General features: G+C 41.2%; 1 long non-coding RNA gene across 1 annotated transcript in view; it reads left to right on the top strand.

Moving 5' to 3' along the window:
• Nucleotides 1-11,354: 11,354 nt before the first annotated feature.
• Nucleotides 11,355-15,083, top strand: part of LOC109300988 — a 78,231-nt gene continuing 74,502 nt past the window's right edge. The window contains exon 1 of the long non-coding RNA XR_002098389.1: nt 11,355-11,416. This is a non-coding gene — a long non-coding RNA (uncharacterized LOC109300988). The remainder of the gene's footprint in view (nt 11,417-15,083) is intronic.

Raw genomic sequence — 15,083 nt, 5'->3', positions numbered from 1 at the left:
GCGGGCTGTGGTCATGGAAGCCAAAGCCTTCCCGATAACACTAGTGCCACAGTCTTTGATTGACTACATGGATCCTCCTCTCCCTCCTCAGCCCATAGTCTGAGACTGGGAAGACCAACGAGAACACCACCTGTGCCCCCAGACCCTTTAGTCCTGCTCCCAAATCCCTGTAGTGCCTCACGGCCTGGCTGGGAGCACTCCGAGCCATGTCATTGGTGCCCACGTGAATAAGGAGCATAGGATAGTGGTCTGTGGGCCGGAGGAGCTTAGGGATCTTCTCCGCAATGTCCTGGATGGAGGCCCCCGGGAAGCAGCAGATGTCCCGGGCTAAGGGGTCAGAGCGGCAGATTCCATCCTGAGGGGGACTGAGGGGGCAATCTCCCACAACAAACACCTTACATTTTGTCTTGGGGAGAGTGGGGGCGGTAGCTGCAGTTGAGCCTGTGTTGCCTGTGGGAGTTGGCAACTCAGCAGGCTCTGCTGGAGCAGCAAGAGGTGCGTACCTGTTGCTAAGCTCCGTCGGGGCAGGGTCCTTGGTGCAGCGGGCCTTAGGGCCCTTGACCACCTTGGTCCATGCCCCTGACTGGACATAGTGGGAGGTCCCAGAGTCCTCCTTTGTTCTGGAGGGAGACGGTGGTCTACCCTCTGGCTCCTGGGGGAAAAGGGCCTGGCACTAGGAGTCAGTCTCCTGCTCACAGTCCCTGATGGCACGCAGTCTCTGGACTGTGGCCTGGAGCTCCACCAGCTGGCGTGCCAGAGACCACAAAAGGGAGCAGACCCCACACAGGGAGGAGGCCATCCTCCTGGCCGCCAGAGCCTGAAAAAGGGACAGGCAGCCCGCGCAGCTGAGAGACAGGGGCTCCGTTTGTGTGGAGCCCGGAACCATGGGCTCCGTCTGGATGGCCGTCTCTGAGGTGCCGGGGGGAGGCATAGAGCCTGAGGGGACCCTCGGGGTGCGACGCGTGCCCATCTGTGTCATGCCTCTGGTAGGCTGGCTGCAGCTGGAACTGTCTACCCTCGGACCCTCCTGCGCTAACTCACATGCCAACTCATGCGCTGACAGATAAGCGTGCCTGTTTGCGCAGCCTGTTTGCACGGCTCCGGTCGCATGGCTCCCTGGGGGGCTGGGCAAAGTAGGGGCCTGGGCAGGGCTTGACCTGGCCTGGCTCCACTCAGTTCCCCCCGCCCACTTAGTGAGGGGTTACCCCCCTCCCACCACAGGCCCTGCTTGCCTCTGGCTGTGCTGGGGGTCGGTGGGGGGCTCTGCAGCTGCTGGGGGGTTTCTGGGGGGCTTCAGGAGAGTGCGGGCATGGCGGGCTTTCACCCACATGTCTCTCACCGCTCCAGAGCCTAACTGGGCTTTTTGCTGTTGGCAGATGCTTTTAAACTGCACACATGTGCAGTGGGCCCTCTGTCAGGGAAAGCTGGTCTCGGGCAAGGGGGGGCCCTGCCTGGGATTTGGGGGGCCCTACCCTACTGGAGGGGGACTGGTGAGTACCCCCTCCTATCTCTCTCTCCCTGGGGGGCTAGGCCAAGTAGGGGCCTGGGCGGGGCTTGACCCAGCCCAGCTCCACTCAACCGCCTCCTCCCACTCAATGAGGGTTAACCCTGTCCCACCATGGGCTCCGCTTGCCTTTGGCTGTGCTGGGGGTCAGTGGGGGGCTTCGCAACTGCTGGGGGATCAGCGGGGGGCTTCAGGGGAGCGGAGGCACGGCGGGCTTTCACCCACGCATCTCTCGCTGCTCCTGAGCCTAACTGAAATTTTATAATATTTTATATATTTGAAGACATGCAGCTTGGGAATTTTCTTGGCTGAGCAATACTTGATCAATTTCTCCCATCAGCCATTACTGAGATAACAACATGTTTTAGTATTACCTAGCACGGTAGAAGTATGAATCCTGCATCAAAGTTTTCTGTCCTGTGCAAGTGACCTCTGTGTAACTAGGAGTGGGCAAGCAAGTCTCAGGCACTGATTTCGAGGGACATCAGGATTGTGGTTCTTGGAGCTTGCACAGTGGCAGCAGCTGTGGGAACTCTTCTCAGGCTGCCCTGGCAACAGCAGCCGTGGTGCCGAATGTACTGGGCACCCGCATGCCAGGCTCCACAGCATATCTGCTCAGGCTAATTACACCTTTTTAAATGCTTCCTAAAAATCTGACTTGGGATACAAATGTTTTTGTGTTTGTTTATTTTTTTAACCAAGCAGGTATCTAGGGGCTTGCTGTTTTTAAACTAGACCATAAAGTCAGCTTTTTTATAGCTCCATAATGAAAATGGATAAGTAAACAACCTTTATCTTTTCCATTATGTTCCCAACTGGGGAAGGTAACAAAACAAAGCAACTTAGTGAAGAAAACAATTTGCTTTTTAAAAAAGTGAGGGAAAGTTTATAGATGAAGTTGGAGACTAGGCATTTAAAAACTAGCCACTGCTTATCACCTAGGGGAGGCTGTCTCAACCACACCCATGGTGGTGACTATTTCTTTTTCTTTAACTCCTAAGGCTTCTTTCTCTGCCAGGTGGATATACAGTAGGTATATGTAAATTCTCCATCTGAAATTCAAGGAGAAGGGTACTGGGAAGGTTTCTATGTTCTTTTGGATCTCTCATATCAGACCAAAATATTTTTTTTTAAACTGCCTAAAGAAGTCTGTCCTTTATTTATCCCAAACTGTAAGAATGAAAACTATATTTAATTCAAAATGGGAATTAAAAAAGAGATTATATTCCAAATGACTGTAGTATTACTAGTTTTTTGTATCTTAAACAATAGCTATAAACAGTCCCTAAAATTCTGTGATTTGAGATTTTTCTTAACACAAAGGTTGCTAGCAGGAAACGAATATTTTAGCTGTGTGTTAAGCCCCAGTGGAGTCTAAAGAGTAGCTTTGGAACTGTTCTGTGCTGATGGGTCACAGCCAGAACATAATTTATAGACCAAACTACTCCACCTGCAGCAGTGGTTGGTGTCTGTGTGCTTTTAAAAGGTGGGAACACATGGATGTGAAATCTTTTCCAGGAAAGGTAAACCTACTTTTTACTTTCTTTGCCTGGCATTAGCACACTGCAATTGAAGGAGGATAGGAATTTGGGATAGGTAATAAAAATGTGTTTGTTTTTTTTTAACAATGCATGTAAGAAAATGACTCGGTGCATTTTTAAAGCCTTACAACCAGAATGTTTGTTTCTGCATGTTAAACTGTATATCATTAAAAAAAAAAAATGAAACCTATAAAAGTGAGACTAAGAATACATTGCACTGTTTCTGCTGTAATTTACACATTTGCATTATTATACTGGCCTTCTTGAAAGTATTGGAAGAACCAAAACTTGTTTAGGTGCCTGTATGTAAGGGGATGTGTTCAGTTATGTGTAGCCCAGGTAACTTGGGTATATACTCCCCTTCTCCAATTAAAGGGGATTGTTAGCTGGCAGGTGTGCTGTGGGATGGGAACTGCAGACTGCTTAGCTTCTCTCTGTCCCTATAGAACCAGGCCAGGACAGTCAGGGTACTTCAGTTAATATAAATAAATTTGTATATAGTTATCACAAGGGAAAGGCACATGGATATAAACATACATACAATATATATATTTATAAGATATCTAAGCCAGTAACATAAACAATACCCTGTGGGTAAATGACATAAAACCTAATACCAGTTCTCACATATGCAGGTAAGTATCTGATCTGAAACGGATAACCCCCAAAGATAAACTTAATCCTGAGGGAAAAGCCCAAGGGCACTGGGGTTTCCCCAAGCCCTACAAAGAAGCTAGTAACTTGAGGGGGGCCCTCTCAGTGGGACCTCCCCTTTCAGGAGCCCTGTGGGAATCCTCTTTTCCCTGCAACTCCCAACTCCCAGGCCTGAAGGGTGGTCCTTGTCCTCTGTGCCAAGCTGCTCTCTCGCCTGCAGTGGGCTTCGGGGGGGTGAGGATCACTGTGCCCTGGAACAGGGATCCTCTATGCAGGGCTTCTGGGGCCTCTGGCTTGGCCCTGTCTGCTGGCTCAGCAGCCTGATCACTGTCTGGCTCTCTAGACTCAGCATTTTGCTATGGGTCAGGGGCCTGGGCTGCCTCGTGCAGCACCAGACTCGGTCCACTCCTGGACCCTCCATGCAGCGCTTCCTGCACTGAGCTCCCAGCCTCGTTCCAGGGGTTGAGGACCTAAGCTGCCCAAGCGTTTCAAAGGCCCTACTCTGTGCACCATGTCTCTGGCCACACATCAGAAGTTGCAGACCTGATTCACCACACACAGCTCCCTGGGTCTGGATGCTGTGTGCCGTGCTACACGCTGAGAGCCTAGCTGCTGGAGCCGTCTGCCGTTCCCCACTGAGGGAAGTCTTCAGGGGTGCTTCTGGGCTACTGCTTTACCCTGCTTCACAGCTTTCCTCAGCTCTTCTAAGCCCTGCTCTTCTCTGTCCTGTATTTGCTCTCTTCATGCTGGGCATGCAGCTCCTTTTATATGCTCCAGGGCTCTGCCTCTGAAGTCTTCTGGACCTGAGTGTTGCAGTCTTCAACCAGGTCCACAGGGTGGGGGGAAACTCCTCTTCCCCTCCCCTCAGGAAAGGGGCATGACTGCACTCCTCTTGCTGCCTCCTGATTGGGGGATGAGCTCCACCAATCAAAACAGCAATATTTCAAGCCTGGGACTGAACCCAAGCTCCAAAAAGCAAGCCTGCTACATATGGAGGAGGGGAATGTTATTATTTTGACTTATTTTTTTCACTCTTTATTTGTATGCTGTTCATATTATTTCAGTCTTATTAAAATAGAGATGTATAAACATCAGTCCATTTCTTAATTCCTAATCTTGGCAAGAAATCCCATTTTTGCCTACAATATCCTCTAATGGCTTTTTGTAATTTGAAGTTTCATTGGGACCCCTTTTTCTCCCTTTTCCATACTTTGTATGTTGCATTGGTGTCATACATTCCTTACGTACATCGCGGTGTAGCTTTGTCTTGCTTTTATTTTGTTCTGTTTGTTACATATATCTGTAAGAAGTACTATGGTTTGAGTCAGCTTGCATTTTCACTGAAATGTATTGGGATTGGAGGACGTGCAAAATGCTTGCATTATTAGTAGAATAATGATCAACTATGAATAATATTCTTCTATCCAACTGAAACTATGCCTTTATATATTCTGTACTTCGTTTCTCCATATAGCTTCAAGTCAATGGATCTACACCATATAGGGCAGAATCTTGCTTTTCTGCTCTGAGAGTTTACCTTTTGCAGCTATTGATAGAAATTGCACACAAAACAGTATAAGTGATCGGAAACTGTTTCATATTTGAAACACAACAGGACTAAGTACAGACAGTCAAAAAGCCTGAGGCTGAATCAATTCAATCTTCACAGTTTAGATTAAACTGTGTAGATTGTCCGTTCACTTCCTTATCAGTTCGTTCACTTTTGCCTCTGGAAATGCAACCACGTGCCTCCAGTGGCAGGCCAGAAGTTGGGTGAGCTAGAGCATGCTTTCCAGCTCTGCTGGGCCAGGGTTAGCTTGCCCACCCTGAGACGTGGGCGGCTTGTGGGAGAGGTACAAAGCATCCTGGGATGCTGGGGAACTCTGAGTTAAATTTAACCTAAATCAGATAAATCTAATACTATATCCATTTAAATTTATCTTAAACCAGTTTCAGCCATTTTGAAAATGTTTTATGTGCATTGAACTTCTGTTCTGTTATAAATTTAAACTGGTTTCTGATCACTTACAGCAGTTTGTATCGTTTGTGTCCCTAGCCGAGAAGTGCAGTGTACATAAATCACTTTCAAGATGGCCTAAACCAGTTTAAGATGAACCTGGATAGATGTCATATCAGACTTAACTGATTTAGGTGAAATCAATTTATTTAACTTTGTCCCAGATCCCCTTCAGATTCAAGTTAACTCACAGTCCCCCAGCATCCCAGGATGTTTTTCTCCTTCCCTGCAACCCCCCCTCTACCCCTTGCAAGATGGGTGGGCTAGCCTTAGCCCAAGCTGTCTGCTGCAGCTGAGAAAGGAGTTGTTCTCTAGTGCCCCTGGCTTCTGGCCTAGATCACTTCAGGCATGTGGCTGCATTTCTGGAGTCCAAAAGTGAATGTTCACTTGCTTATTGGTTCAGTCTGCACATTTTAGATTGATTTGCAAAGACCTGAATTGATTCAGCCTCTGACTTTTTGACTGTCTGTACTTAGCTTGCAGGATACTGATGTATTTTTATCCTGCAAGCTAAGTACCCCGAGTGTTCAAAATTGTTTGTTTGCAAACATACTCCGCTAAACTGTCATAATTGTGTACTTCCATGCATCAGTAGAAGTTTCTATAGCTGAACAAATGTAAAATGAAGTTGAATATAGTGAAACTACCAGGAAAGTGGAATGCAAATCCTAAAGTGTTTCACCATATTGCAGTTGGAAGATATTGCATCTAGCAGTTACAATTATAGTGAACATATGCTGATAGAGAAGTTGTTGTGGAAGAGAATGACTTCTCTACAAGAAGATTCCGCTGTACTATTTAATTGCCTTCAACTTGTTAGCTGAAATATGTTTCACTTATGCTTTACAGATGAAATTTTGTGCCAGACTTAATTAGTCTATCAGAATCCGGTGCCAGTTTTAATCAGTTTGTCAGAATTTAAACTCCCTAGAGCCTGAACACAAACAATTCAAAAAAAGTCAGCAAAGATAGTTATATAGATAGAAAGAGATGACATGTCTCCAGACATCTGAGAGTTCTTCTGTTGCAAAACTTTCCAGATTCAAGGTTTTTGTTACAAATTTGGAGCTTGGACCTTGCAATACATTTTTGGCTTGGACTCAAATGTATGAGTGAACAAAGATGTGGTTCCAGGGAACAACCTGTATTTCAAGAGCTTTTGAAGGAGTTTATAATGTAATTGGACACAGCAAAATTTGGTGTTTCCAACAGCTTCACTCAGAGCTTTGGGACTTGTTTAGGCCCTCCCTCTAAGGGTAAAGAACAATGCAAACAGCCTTTTCAGAGAAATCTGGGATCCCCTTTCCAGTTATTGAATTTATCCCCAGATTACAATTGCCAGTCTTATTGCATAATCAATATTTTCATGCCCATATGCCTGGCTCAAGCTCTTGCACCTTGGCAGCAGCCAACATCATTTCTATTGCATGTAAAGAAAACTAATTCCACAATTTTATGGAACGTGATATGATGGTCTAAAAGTGTCAATCATCTGTTTTTTAGTGAATGATAACAGGACTTTGTTTCTGTGCCTTAGTTGTAATAACAGGTTGTTGAATGTCTAACACTATAAATGAACTTTAAGACTTTGAGGAAAAAGAGGGCCTAAAAACAATTCTAGAGTTGACGGAAAGAAGAGGAATGCATTTTAAACTTCCTAGAGATTTTTCTACATTTCTGATAAGGTTTTAGGCACCTTAAACATGTCTATATCTCCTATTTATTTTCTATCTTCTGTGAAAATCTGTTATAAATCTTCCTAAAGAAAATCAGCCTGTAAGCAATAGTTAATATGTTTTGTTAAGAATTATCCACAAAATATATCCATTTTTAAACAAATAGTTCATCTTAGATTTTTTTTTTCTTTTTTGTGGATAATTTACAAATGGAAAATAGTTTATTTAATATTATTAATAAGACTTTTTTGGAATGACTAGAACCAGAAAGTTGCACCCTATAAAAACAAAACTGGCTTGGCTTTTTTAGTCTTGGATTTATGAATATATGAATGTGTGTTACTGGGCTGGAGAGTGTTTCAACAGACACCTTGGCTCACTGCTAGTATAAGTTGGAAAAAAATATTGTCATTGAAGCTGTATTTCTACTTCAGTAGCAGATTTGAGAATAAATCCATATGGCCTCCTATACTTGTGATGGAAAAGGAACAAAATGGGTGTAGTTTGACCAGAAATAAAAGGAATGAACATAATGTATGCTTTAAGTACTTCTGTGTGAGCAAAAATACTGAGGAAATGATTTCTTTTTCTAATCAGCCCATCCACCCAGGAAATAGGTAAACTGTATGAACTAGTCATAAACAAACAAACAAACAAAAAACTTTAGTTTTTGGAACTGGATAAATTTGTATGTGGAGGTGAAGGCTTTGGAACTTCACCTGAGAGAGCATATGAATGAGCTATTATCAGTAAGTTCCAAAACCATTGCTCTTACAGCTGCTATTATCTATCTGTAATATTTGTAATGCCAAAAGAATAACATATTTCTGTTGCCAAGATTTAATGAAAGGCCTTTCAAATCTCAGAATTTACTCATTGCCAACAAGAAGTACTGTAATTCAGCTTTCTAAATACATGATATTTATATCAATACCTTAACACCTGAGATGTGCGCCTGCCCCCTCATTTTGAATAATTATCCTTGATTCTGCCAGTCTCCCAAATTTGTCGCATGTAATATAGTTATGCAATATACTGCAGTTCAGCCTCTGTGGGCAGGACTCTATTCGTGAGTAACAGTCTGGCTTGTCATCTGTAATTTCTTTTGAACAGGACTATGAAATGTTTATTTTTGTCTTGGGTTAGCTAGCAAAATTTTGGGCACTATAAAAATAGCAGTTATCCCCATTTATTCAAAACATTTATTTGCTGCATACTTCTCTTTATAAATCCTATTCGTTAAGTGTAGGGTGTTTCAATGGTGTGTGGAAGACTTGTCTTGCATTTCTTGACATCAGTCAGAACACAAGATTTGGGGCACTCTGTAAACTTGTTTTTAATGAACAACCATGGCTGCTCACTACCCTGCTTAAAAGTCAGTGATCCCAGTCCTGTTACTGCTGGGCTGGTATCCAGATAATAAAAACTGTCCTCACAGCTAAACAAGCTAGTGCCAGACTTCCATTTTCAAGAAAAAGGCTAAGTAGCAAATGCTTATAAGACTCAAATCTCTTTTTCTCTCCTGGATATGGATCCTGTGAGGTCAGGCTAGGACCTGTAAAAGTGTCAGGCTCCTACTGCTGATTGTATAATATGTGTTGTGTGAACAGACTCCAGTATGTCAGCTGGTACCTTTTTATTGTCAGAAAATTCATTTCCAGGTACCTTTAATTGTGAAATTGGGGAGGAACTCTTCAGTTCTACTGTTTTCAAATAAACTTATAAAGGGGTCTCTGTTCACTTTTTGAGGGCAGGATAACATTTTCAGTTGAGCTGTGGAACTGCTCCAATTCCACAGCTGGCTTCTTTATTTTATTCATATCTAAAGCTAGTCCACTCTAGCCAGTGATTCCACTAATACATATGGTTAAATTTAGAACATACTCTGCAGATTAAATTCACCAGTCCTAAAAGGGGAGAGCTACCTTCTGGCTTATCTTCTGGAGAGGGACTATTCCTCTGCAAGGGGATGGGATGCACCCAGAGTCATATTCAGGGAAACATCCCAAAATCAAACTGTATTGTTCAGCTACAGTGGAGCAGGCAGAATTCAGGCCTAGGCTAACTCACTAGGCAGTCTCTGTTCATTTGGTGTTATTCTGGGTCTTCATGTGCAAATTAGCCTATTCATCTCTTGATGGCTCATTTCCCCACTTCAGCACTTCTGTAGTTTCCTATATGTCTGCCTCCTGATACAGTTAACCCCTTTTCTTCTGTTAAGATATTATTATGATATGAACCCATTTTAAACAGTAAAACTGTAGAATGTAACAGCATCTAATAGAGCAGGATCAGCCCTTAGTGTTTGGAAGCAAATTGGCTATTGGAAAATCAGGCAATTGTTTATTTAAGAACTGAAGATCCTTCGAGTGGAAAGAAATCAAAGCTCCACAAATGGGTGTTTTAGGTTTTGACACACCTGGGCAGACAGTGATTAGAAGACTAGTTAAAATATTAGGTTGACAGTATCTTGATGAAGCTAATTCCTTCCCTTCTGGCCCAGAGTTTAAGAGAAGGAAGATATTCCAGGAGCCTCCTGAATAAAGGAGAGGGTGCTTGCCTGAATTATTATATGCATTCTGATGGGCTAAAATCAGCTTGTGTGTGCACATGTACTAGAGCAAACATTGAATAGGGAGGACATTGGCTTTACATTTCTGTGGTGCCCAATAATTGCTTTATGAGCTGAGGGAGGAACAAAGATGTTGCTGCCTGAAAAACTGTACCAGGACATAAGGGGATGGTCCTAGGGTGGAACCAGTCTACAGCTACTTCTATTACAATAGGTAATCACTGCGTGTGTGTGATTCTATCACTTGTAATAGTATTTGCTGTAAATTGCAGTTATGGAAATATGTTTTGTATGAAGCAAAAGCATCTGGTTTGAGAGCAACACTTCTAAGAGAGCTTCTTTTTCTGAAAGGTAGCATGAGCATTTTTGATTAATTGTATTTGCTTCTGCTGAGAGCATGAGTATTCTTAACAGCTTAGCATTGATAAAAGCTTGTAAGAAGAAAAAAACTAGTCTCAGGGTATAAAAAGAATGCCCTATTTCTGTTCCTAAAAGAAGCATGGATGACTCTTGTTTTTCATTGATTTTGGGGTTCTCCCTGCATATTCTTTGACTGAAAGAAACTGTAACAAAGAATCGAGGGACCTCTCAAAGTATGAAGAAAAGGTGTAAAATTCAATAAATCAGTATTGTAAGAAAGAGGTTGCTTAGTTTTAAGAGAAAAGGGGAAAAATGAGAGGGAAAACATCATATTGAAAATTTGTGGCAAATTACTTTGTCGTTTATGGGGGAAGGGGAGGAGACAGGAGGGAAGGAATTTACTTTTCGTATTGGATCAAGGTCAGTGAAATGTCTGGCTTGTTACATTTACCCTGCTAGTGCCTGGGAGCCTCCATCAGAAATTCAAACCTCCATTGTACTGAACATGTGCCTAAATAAAATATGTCCTCCTTGCTAGAGTTCACAAACTAAGATAACGCTTCTCCAGTCAATAGGACTAAAGCCTGTGTTTAAGATCCTTGCTGAAATGAAATTGTCAAGAGCATGGCAACCACCTGAAGCAGCCAGATTTTAAGTCCCACCTCTTATTTAGCTACTTAATGTAAGTGACCAAACTTCCAGGTTTTTTTTTTTTCTTTTGGTGGGAGCTGTTTGCTACTGAAAAAACAGATCCCAGTAGATAATACTGTGTTAAATTTCAAACACAAATATCTTCATTTTAACTTGTTGGATTAAGGAAACTGCGTGCCATATTTTGTGTTTAGCATTACTCTTATGTCCCTTCCTAATCTGGGATGTATTAGATGGCCATTTTATGCCTATGGATGCACCTGGAACCTTCTAATATGTATTTTTCATATTTGCATAATAAAACTCAATGTATGCATATAATACTTTAATTTCACATGAAAAAATTCATTACTTGCACATCTCATGTCTTTACAGTGCATATTTTGGATTCAAGAAAGAAGTTAAGATGCCATATTTATTGCTGTAATACCTGGATTCAAGGTAAGTCTGTTTTTCTGTCTGTCACACTTCCGTGAAGCATCATTAGACCTAAGCCAATTAGCTCTAAACCTGTACTTTCATATCTCTGACAGAACATAAAAGGATTAAGTAAAATAGAGCAAAAAACACTAATCTTGGCTTTGAGTGACAAAGTATTTTGCGCAAAATATCTTGCAAACAACTATATTTGAATTACTATAGTAACTATCACCCCAAAAGTCATTCTTACATAATCAAATTCTAGCTTGCAGTATATCAAAATGTGATGAGAAACAGACTAGTGAAATTGATACTGACTTTATGATGCTGTGTTACTTTTTTCCCCCATTTTTTAATATGTTTAGGCTTAATATTGTGTGACGCTCCATTCAAGGTTAAAATCATTACATTATTTACTGCTGGGGACTAAATTCCCAAAAGGCTTCTGAAAGTACATTCTGTGCTGTGCTGACCTCCCCTAACAATGCATAAAAAGCCCACTTTTTTCCAGTTTCCTCTGGAGGGACTCTTTCTTTTATTAGACTTTCCTGCTGTTAGTTTATGATAGAGAGTGAGATTATTTTGAAGTAAACCAATGGCTTTCAGAATGGTTTCTATTAAAAATAAACAAGATCATTGTTTGCTTTGATGTTTAGATTGCCATTGGTTATCACTGCATTTATCTTATGACAGTTAAATATGTGTAGTAATCTTTTTCTTGCCACAGAAAATGATTTTATAAAATCCCTTGAGCATTTAAAACAAAAGAGAACTCCCAGCACATCTTGGTGCCATGGAAACCAATATTTACTCTGATGTATCAAGAGTAACCTGACATCTGGATTTGTCAGTGATTTCACTTTATGGATGGAGAAACATACACTCATCATGGCATGTCACCATGTAGAAAAACAAAACTAAATCAAAGAAAAACCCACATACCTAAATATAAGAAGTGCAGAATTGTTGCTAAACTGTCAATGCACATGGTATTTAGAATGGCATTCAGCACAACTTTGACAGCATATTGCTATTTTGTGACACATTTAAGAATTTAACTGAGTGTTTCCTTGACAGTCCAGCTGCAGGGGCTGATGTGTGGGGGAGTAAACCATTGCTTTTTGTCTTCCATGTGCCTTTCTATTATCAGGGGAAGGCAAAGGATAGATCATGCTTACAGAGGTTACAGAGGAATAGTTAAGGGTGATATCATCTTGCATACCTCTCAAGGACTGATTGCAATCAAGCCAGAGCTTTTTATTTAAAAATAAATTGGTTTTCCCTATGGGCTGTCTACTCACCCATCTAATTAATGTGTTTGGATGTAAACTATAATTGGACACATGTATAAGAAGGAGGAAAAGGGCACTCCTGTGACATCTTTCTAAGTAAAGTATCTTTTGAAGTCTGTTTTGGATTGTTTTGTGTGTTTTGTTTTTAATTGGTCTTAAATTAACCTGCACTTTGGTTAAATGTTTGTCAAGCCAATGAAAATGATGTTAAAATGGTGGTCCTATGTACTCAAGTCTAAAAACATGGATTTCTTTTTAAAGCTGCAATTGATTACTGATCTGAATTTGAAAATGGAACTTAATGAAGGTGATTCAAAAATGGTGTGTGCACATAAAACACATGTTGGTGTTCCATTTAAACATATTATTGTGATTGCTGATCGAGATCAGTGACATAATTTGTGCTTTTAATATTGTAACAACAATTATGTTGATACGTATGGGGGACCTCATTCAGATTCGTTTTGTAAGATCAAGCCTACAATAGATTTCATAGACATTAAGGCTGGAAGCAACCTCGTAAGATCATTGGGTTCAGCCTCCTGCCCAAGGGGCAGGAAGTCAGCTAGGGTCAAAGGATCCCAGCAAGGTAAACATCCAAATGTTTCTTGAAAGTGTCAAGAATAGGTGCTTGCACCACCTCTGGGGCTGTCTGTTCCAGGCCTTGGCGGTTCCGACAGTAAAGAAGTTTTTCCTTATGTCCAGCCTGTTCTCATGACCTCTGATCATGTGCTCGGCTCTCCTCTGGACTTTTTTTCAAGATTCTCCATGTCCTTCCTAAATTGTGGAACCCAGAATCGGATGAAGTACTCCAGCTGCAGCCTCACCAAGGCTGAGTACAGTGGGAAGATGACATCCTGGGTCTTGCTCTGAAGTTGGATTAAATTGAATATGGCCATTGTCTGTGGTACATGGCATTAATAGATAATTGTTAAATAACTATCTTTAGAGTATCGAATTAATTTATTCTTTTCCTAAAGATCTTGATTATAGTCTTGCATAGAAATCCCTGTCTTGAATTATGTCAAGGCTTTCCTAAGTGTGTCCATTGACAAGCTTGTGAAACTATGGGAAAATAATATGTTCTCATTCACTTCAGGTCTGATATGAGTAACTTGAAACAAGGGGCTTTGACCAAAAACAAATTGGTGCAATGCAAAATGGGAAAAAAGTATCTTTAATAAATGAGTCTAAATGTATATTCAATCCTTTTTTAAACCCACAAACATATCACTTAGAGGTAAAAGGTGGAAAGCGTTTTAGGTCCAAATACAGATCCTTTCTACTGACCAGACAAAAAGAGAGAGACTCATTCTTTATCTAAGCTGAGCTGTACACTGTGCATGAGATATGTACAACTGAGTGGGGTTTTTTGAAACATGACATCATGGTTTGGGCTTTTCTGCCTACCAAGCTAATAGTTGGCATAAAATAGAGCAGCCTCCCATAGCATGGAGTTGCCATAGTTCCTCCCAGCAACTGTTGTTTGATCTTTATATACTGCACACAAAATCTGTAATAAGTAGGTAGAAACATAACACAGAAATTATTTAAGGACAGTTGACATTGACCAGTAACAAAGAAGTCGGACTTGATGATCTGCTCAGGTCCCTTCTGACCATACTAACTATGAAACTATGAAGACCTCCAATAGCTGATCGGTTAATGTGCAATTAATTAAAAGATGGAGGACAAAGTAAATGCCAGTGTAAATGGGAAGGCTTAATGTTGTCTGAAATCTCTCAGTGCAACAACTGGTTGATGATCGTTGTTCCACCTGGTAATTTACAAGGTGCTTGGCTGTATTATAAAAAAACATCTGCTGAAGTTATTGTACATGGATATGATTTATCAGCTGTTTAAATAGATGGCGCCTCTGAAATCAGACATTAAATCAATGGCTTACATTCAAGTGATTGACTTTTTGTTATAAAGCTAATAGTATGCTTTCCAAATGATTGACATTTCGGAGATTTATTGCTGCAGCTATTACTGGTTGAACTTTTACTCTTACAAATGGGAAACATCATCTCTTGCTTATTTAAGGGGAAAAAAATGATGACTCTTCCTCACTGTTTATTTAAATCGCTATAATAAATTCTACCTAATCATTTAAGGCATAACTTCAGCAGCTCTTATCCTCAAAGTTCATGGCTGATGTCATGTCATGGCTATTACTAGTAAACAAACCAGATCTATGCAGAATTCAGCAATGTAAACAGTGGTGTATTTAGATTTTTAAATACACTCACCTTGGAGCCATAATAATTTATAATAATCCAAAAAGGTAATATACTGTTGTCCTCTTTCATTTTCTTATCAGAAGCACAGTATATTAATACTGATAAATCTTTATACTCCGCCAGTTTAAAGGCACATTTTTTTTTTTTTTTTTT

The sequence above is a fragment of the Gavialis gangeticus genome, unplaced genomic scaffold, assembly GCF_001723915.1.
Source record: "Gavialis gangeticus isolate Ggan-Ray unplaced genomic scaffold, GavGan_comp1, whole genome shotgun sequence".
Taxonomy (NCBI): domain Eukaryota; kingdom Metazoa; phylum Chordata; order Crocodylia; family Gavialidae; genus Gavialis; species Gavialis gangeticus.
This window is presented reverse-complemented; position numbering and strand designations above follow the sequence as displayed.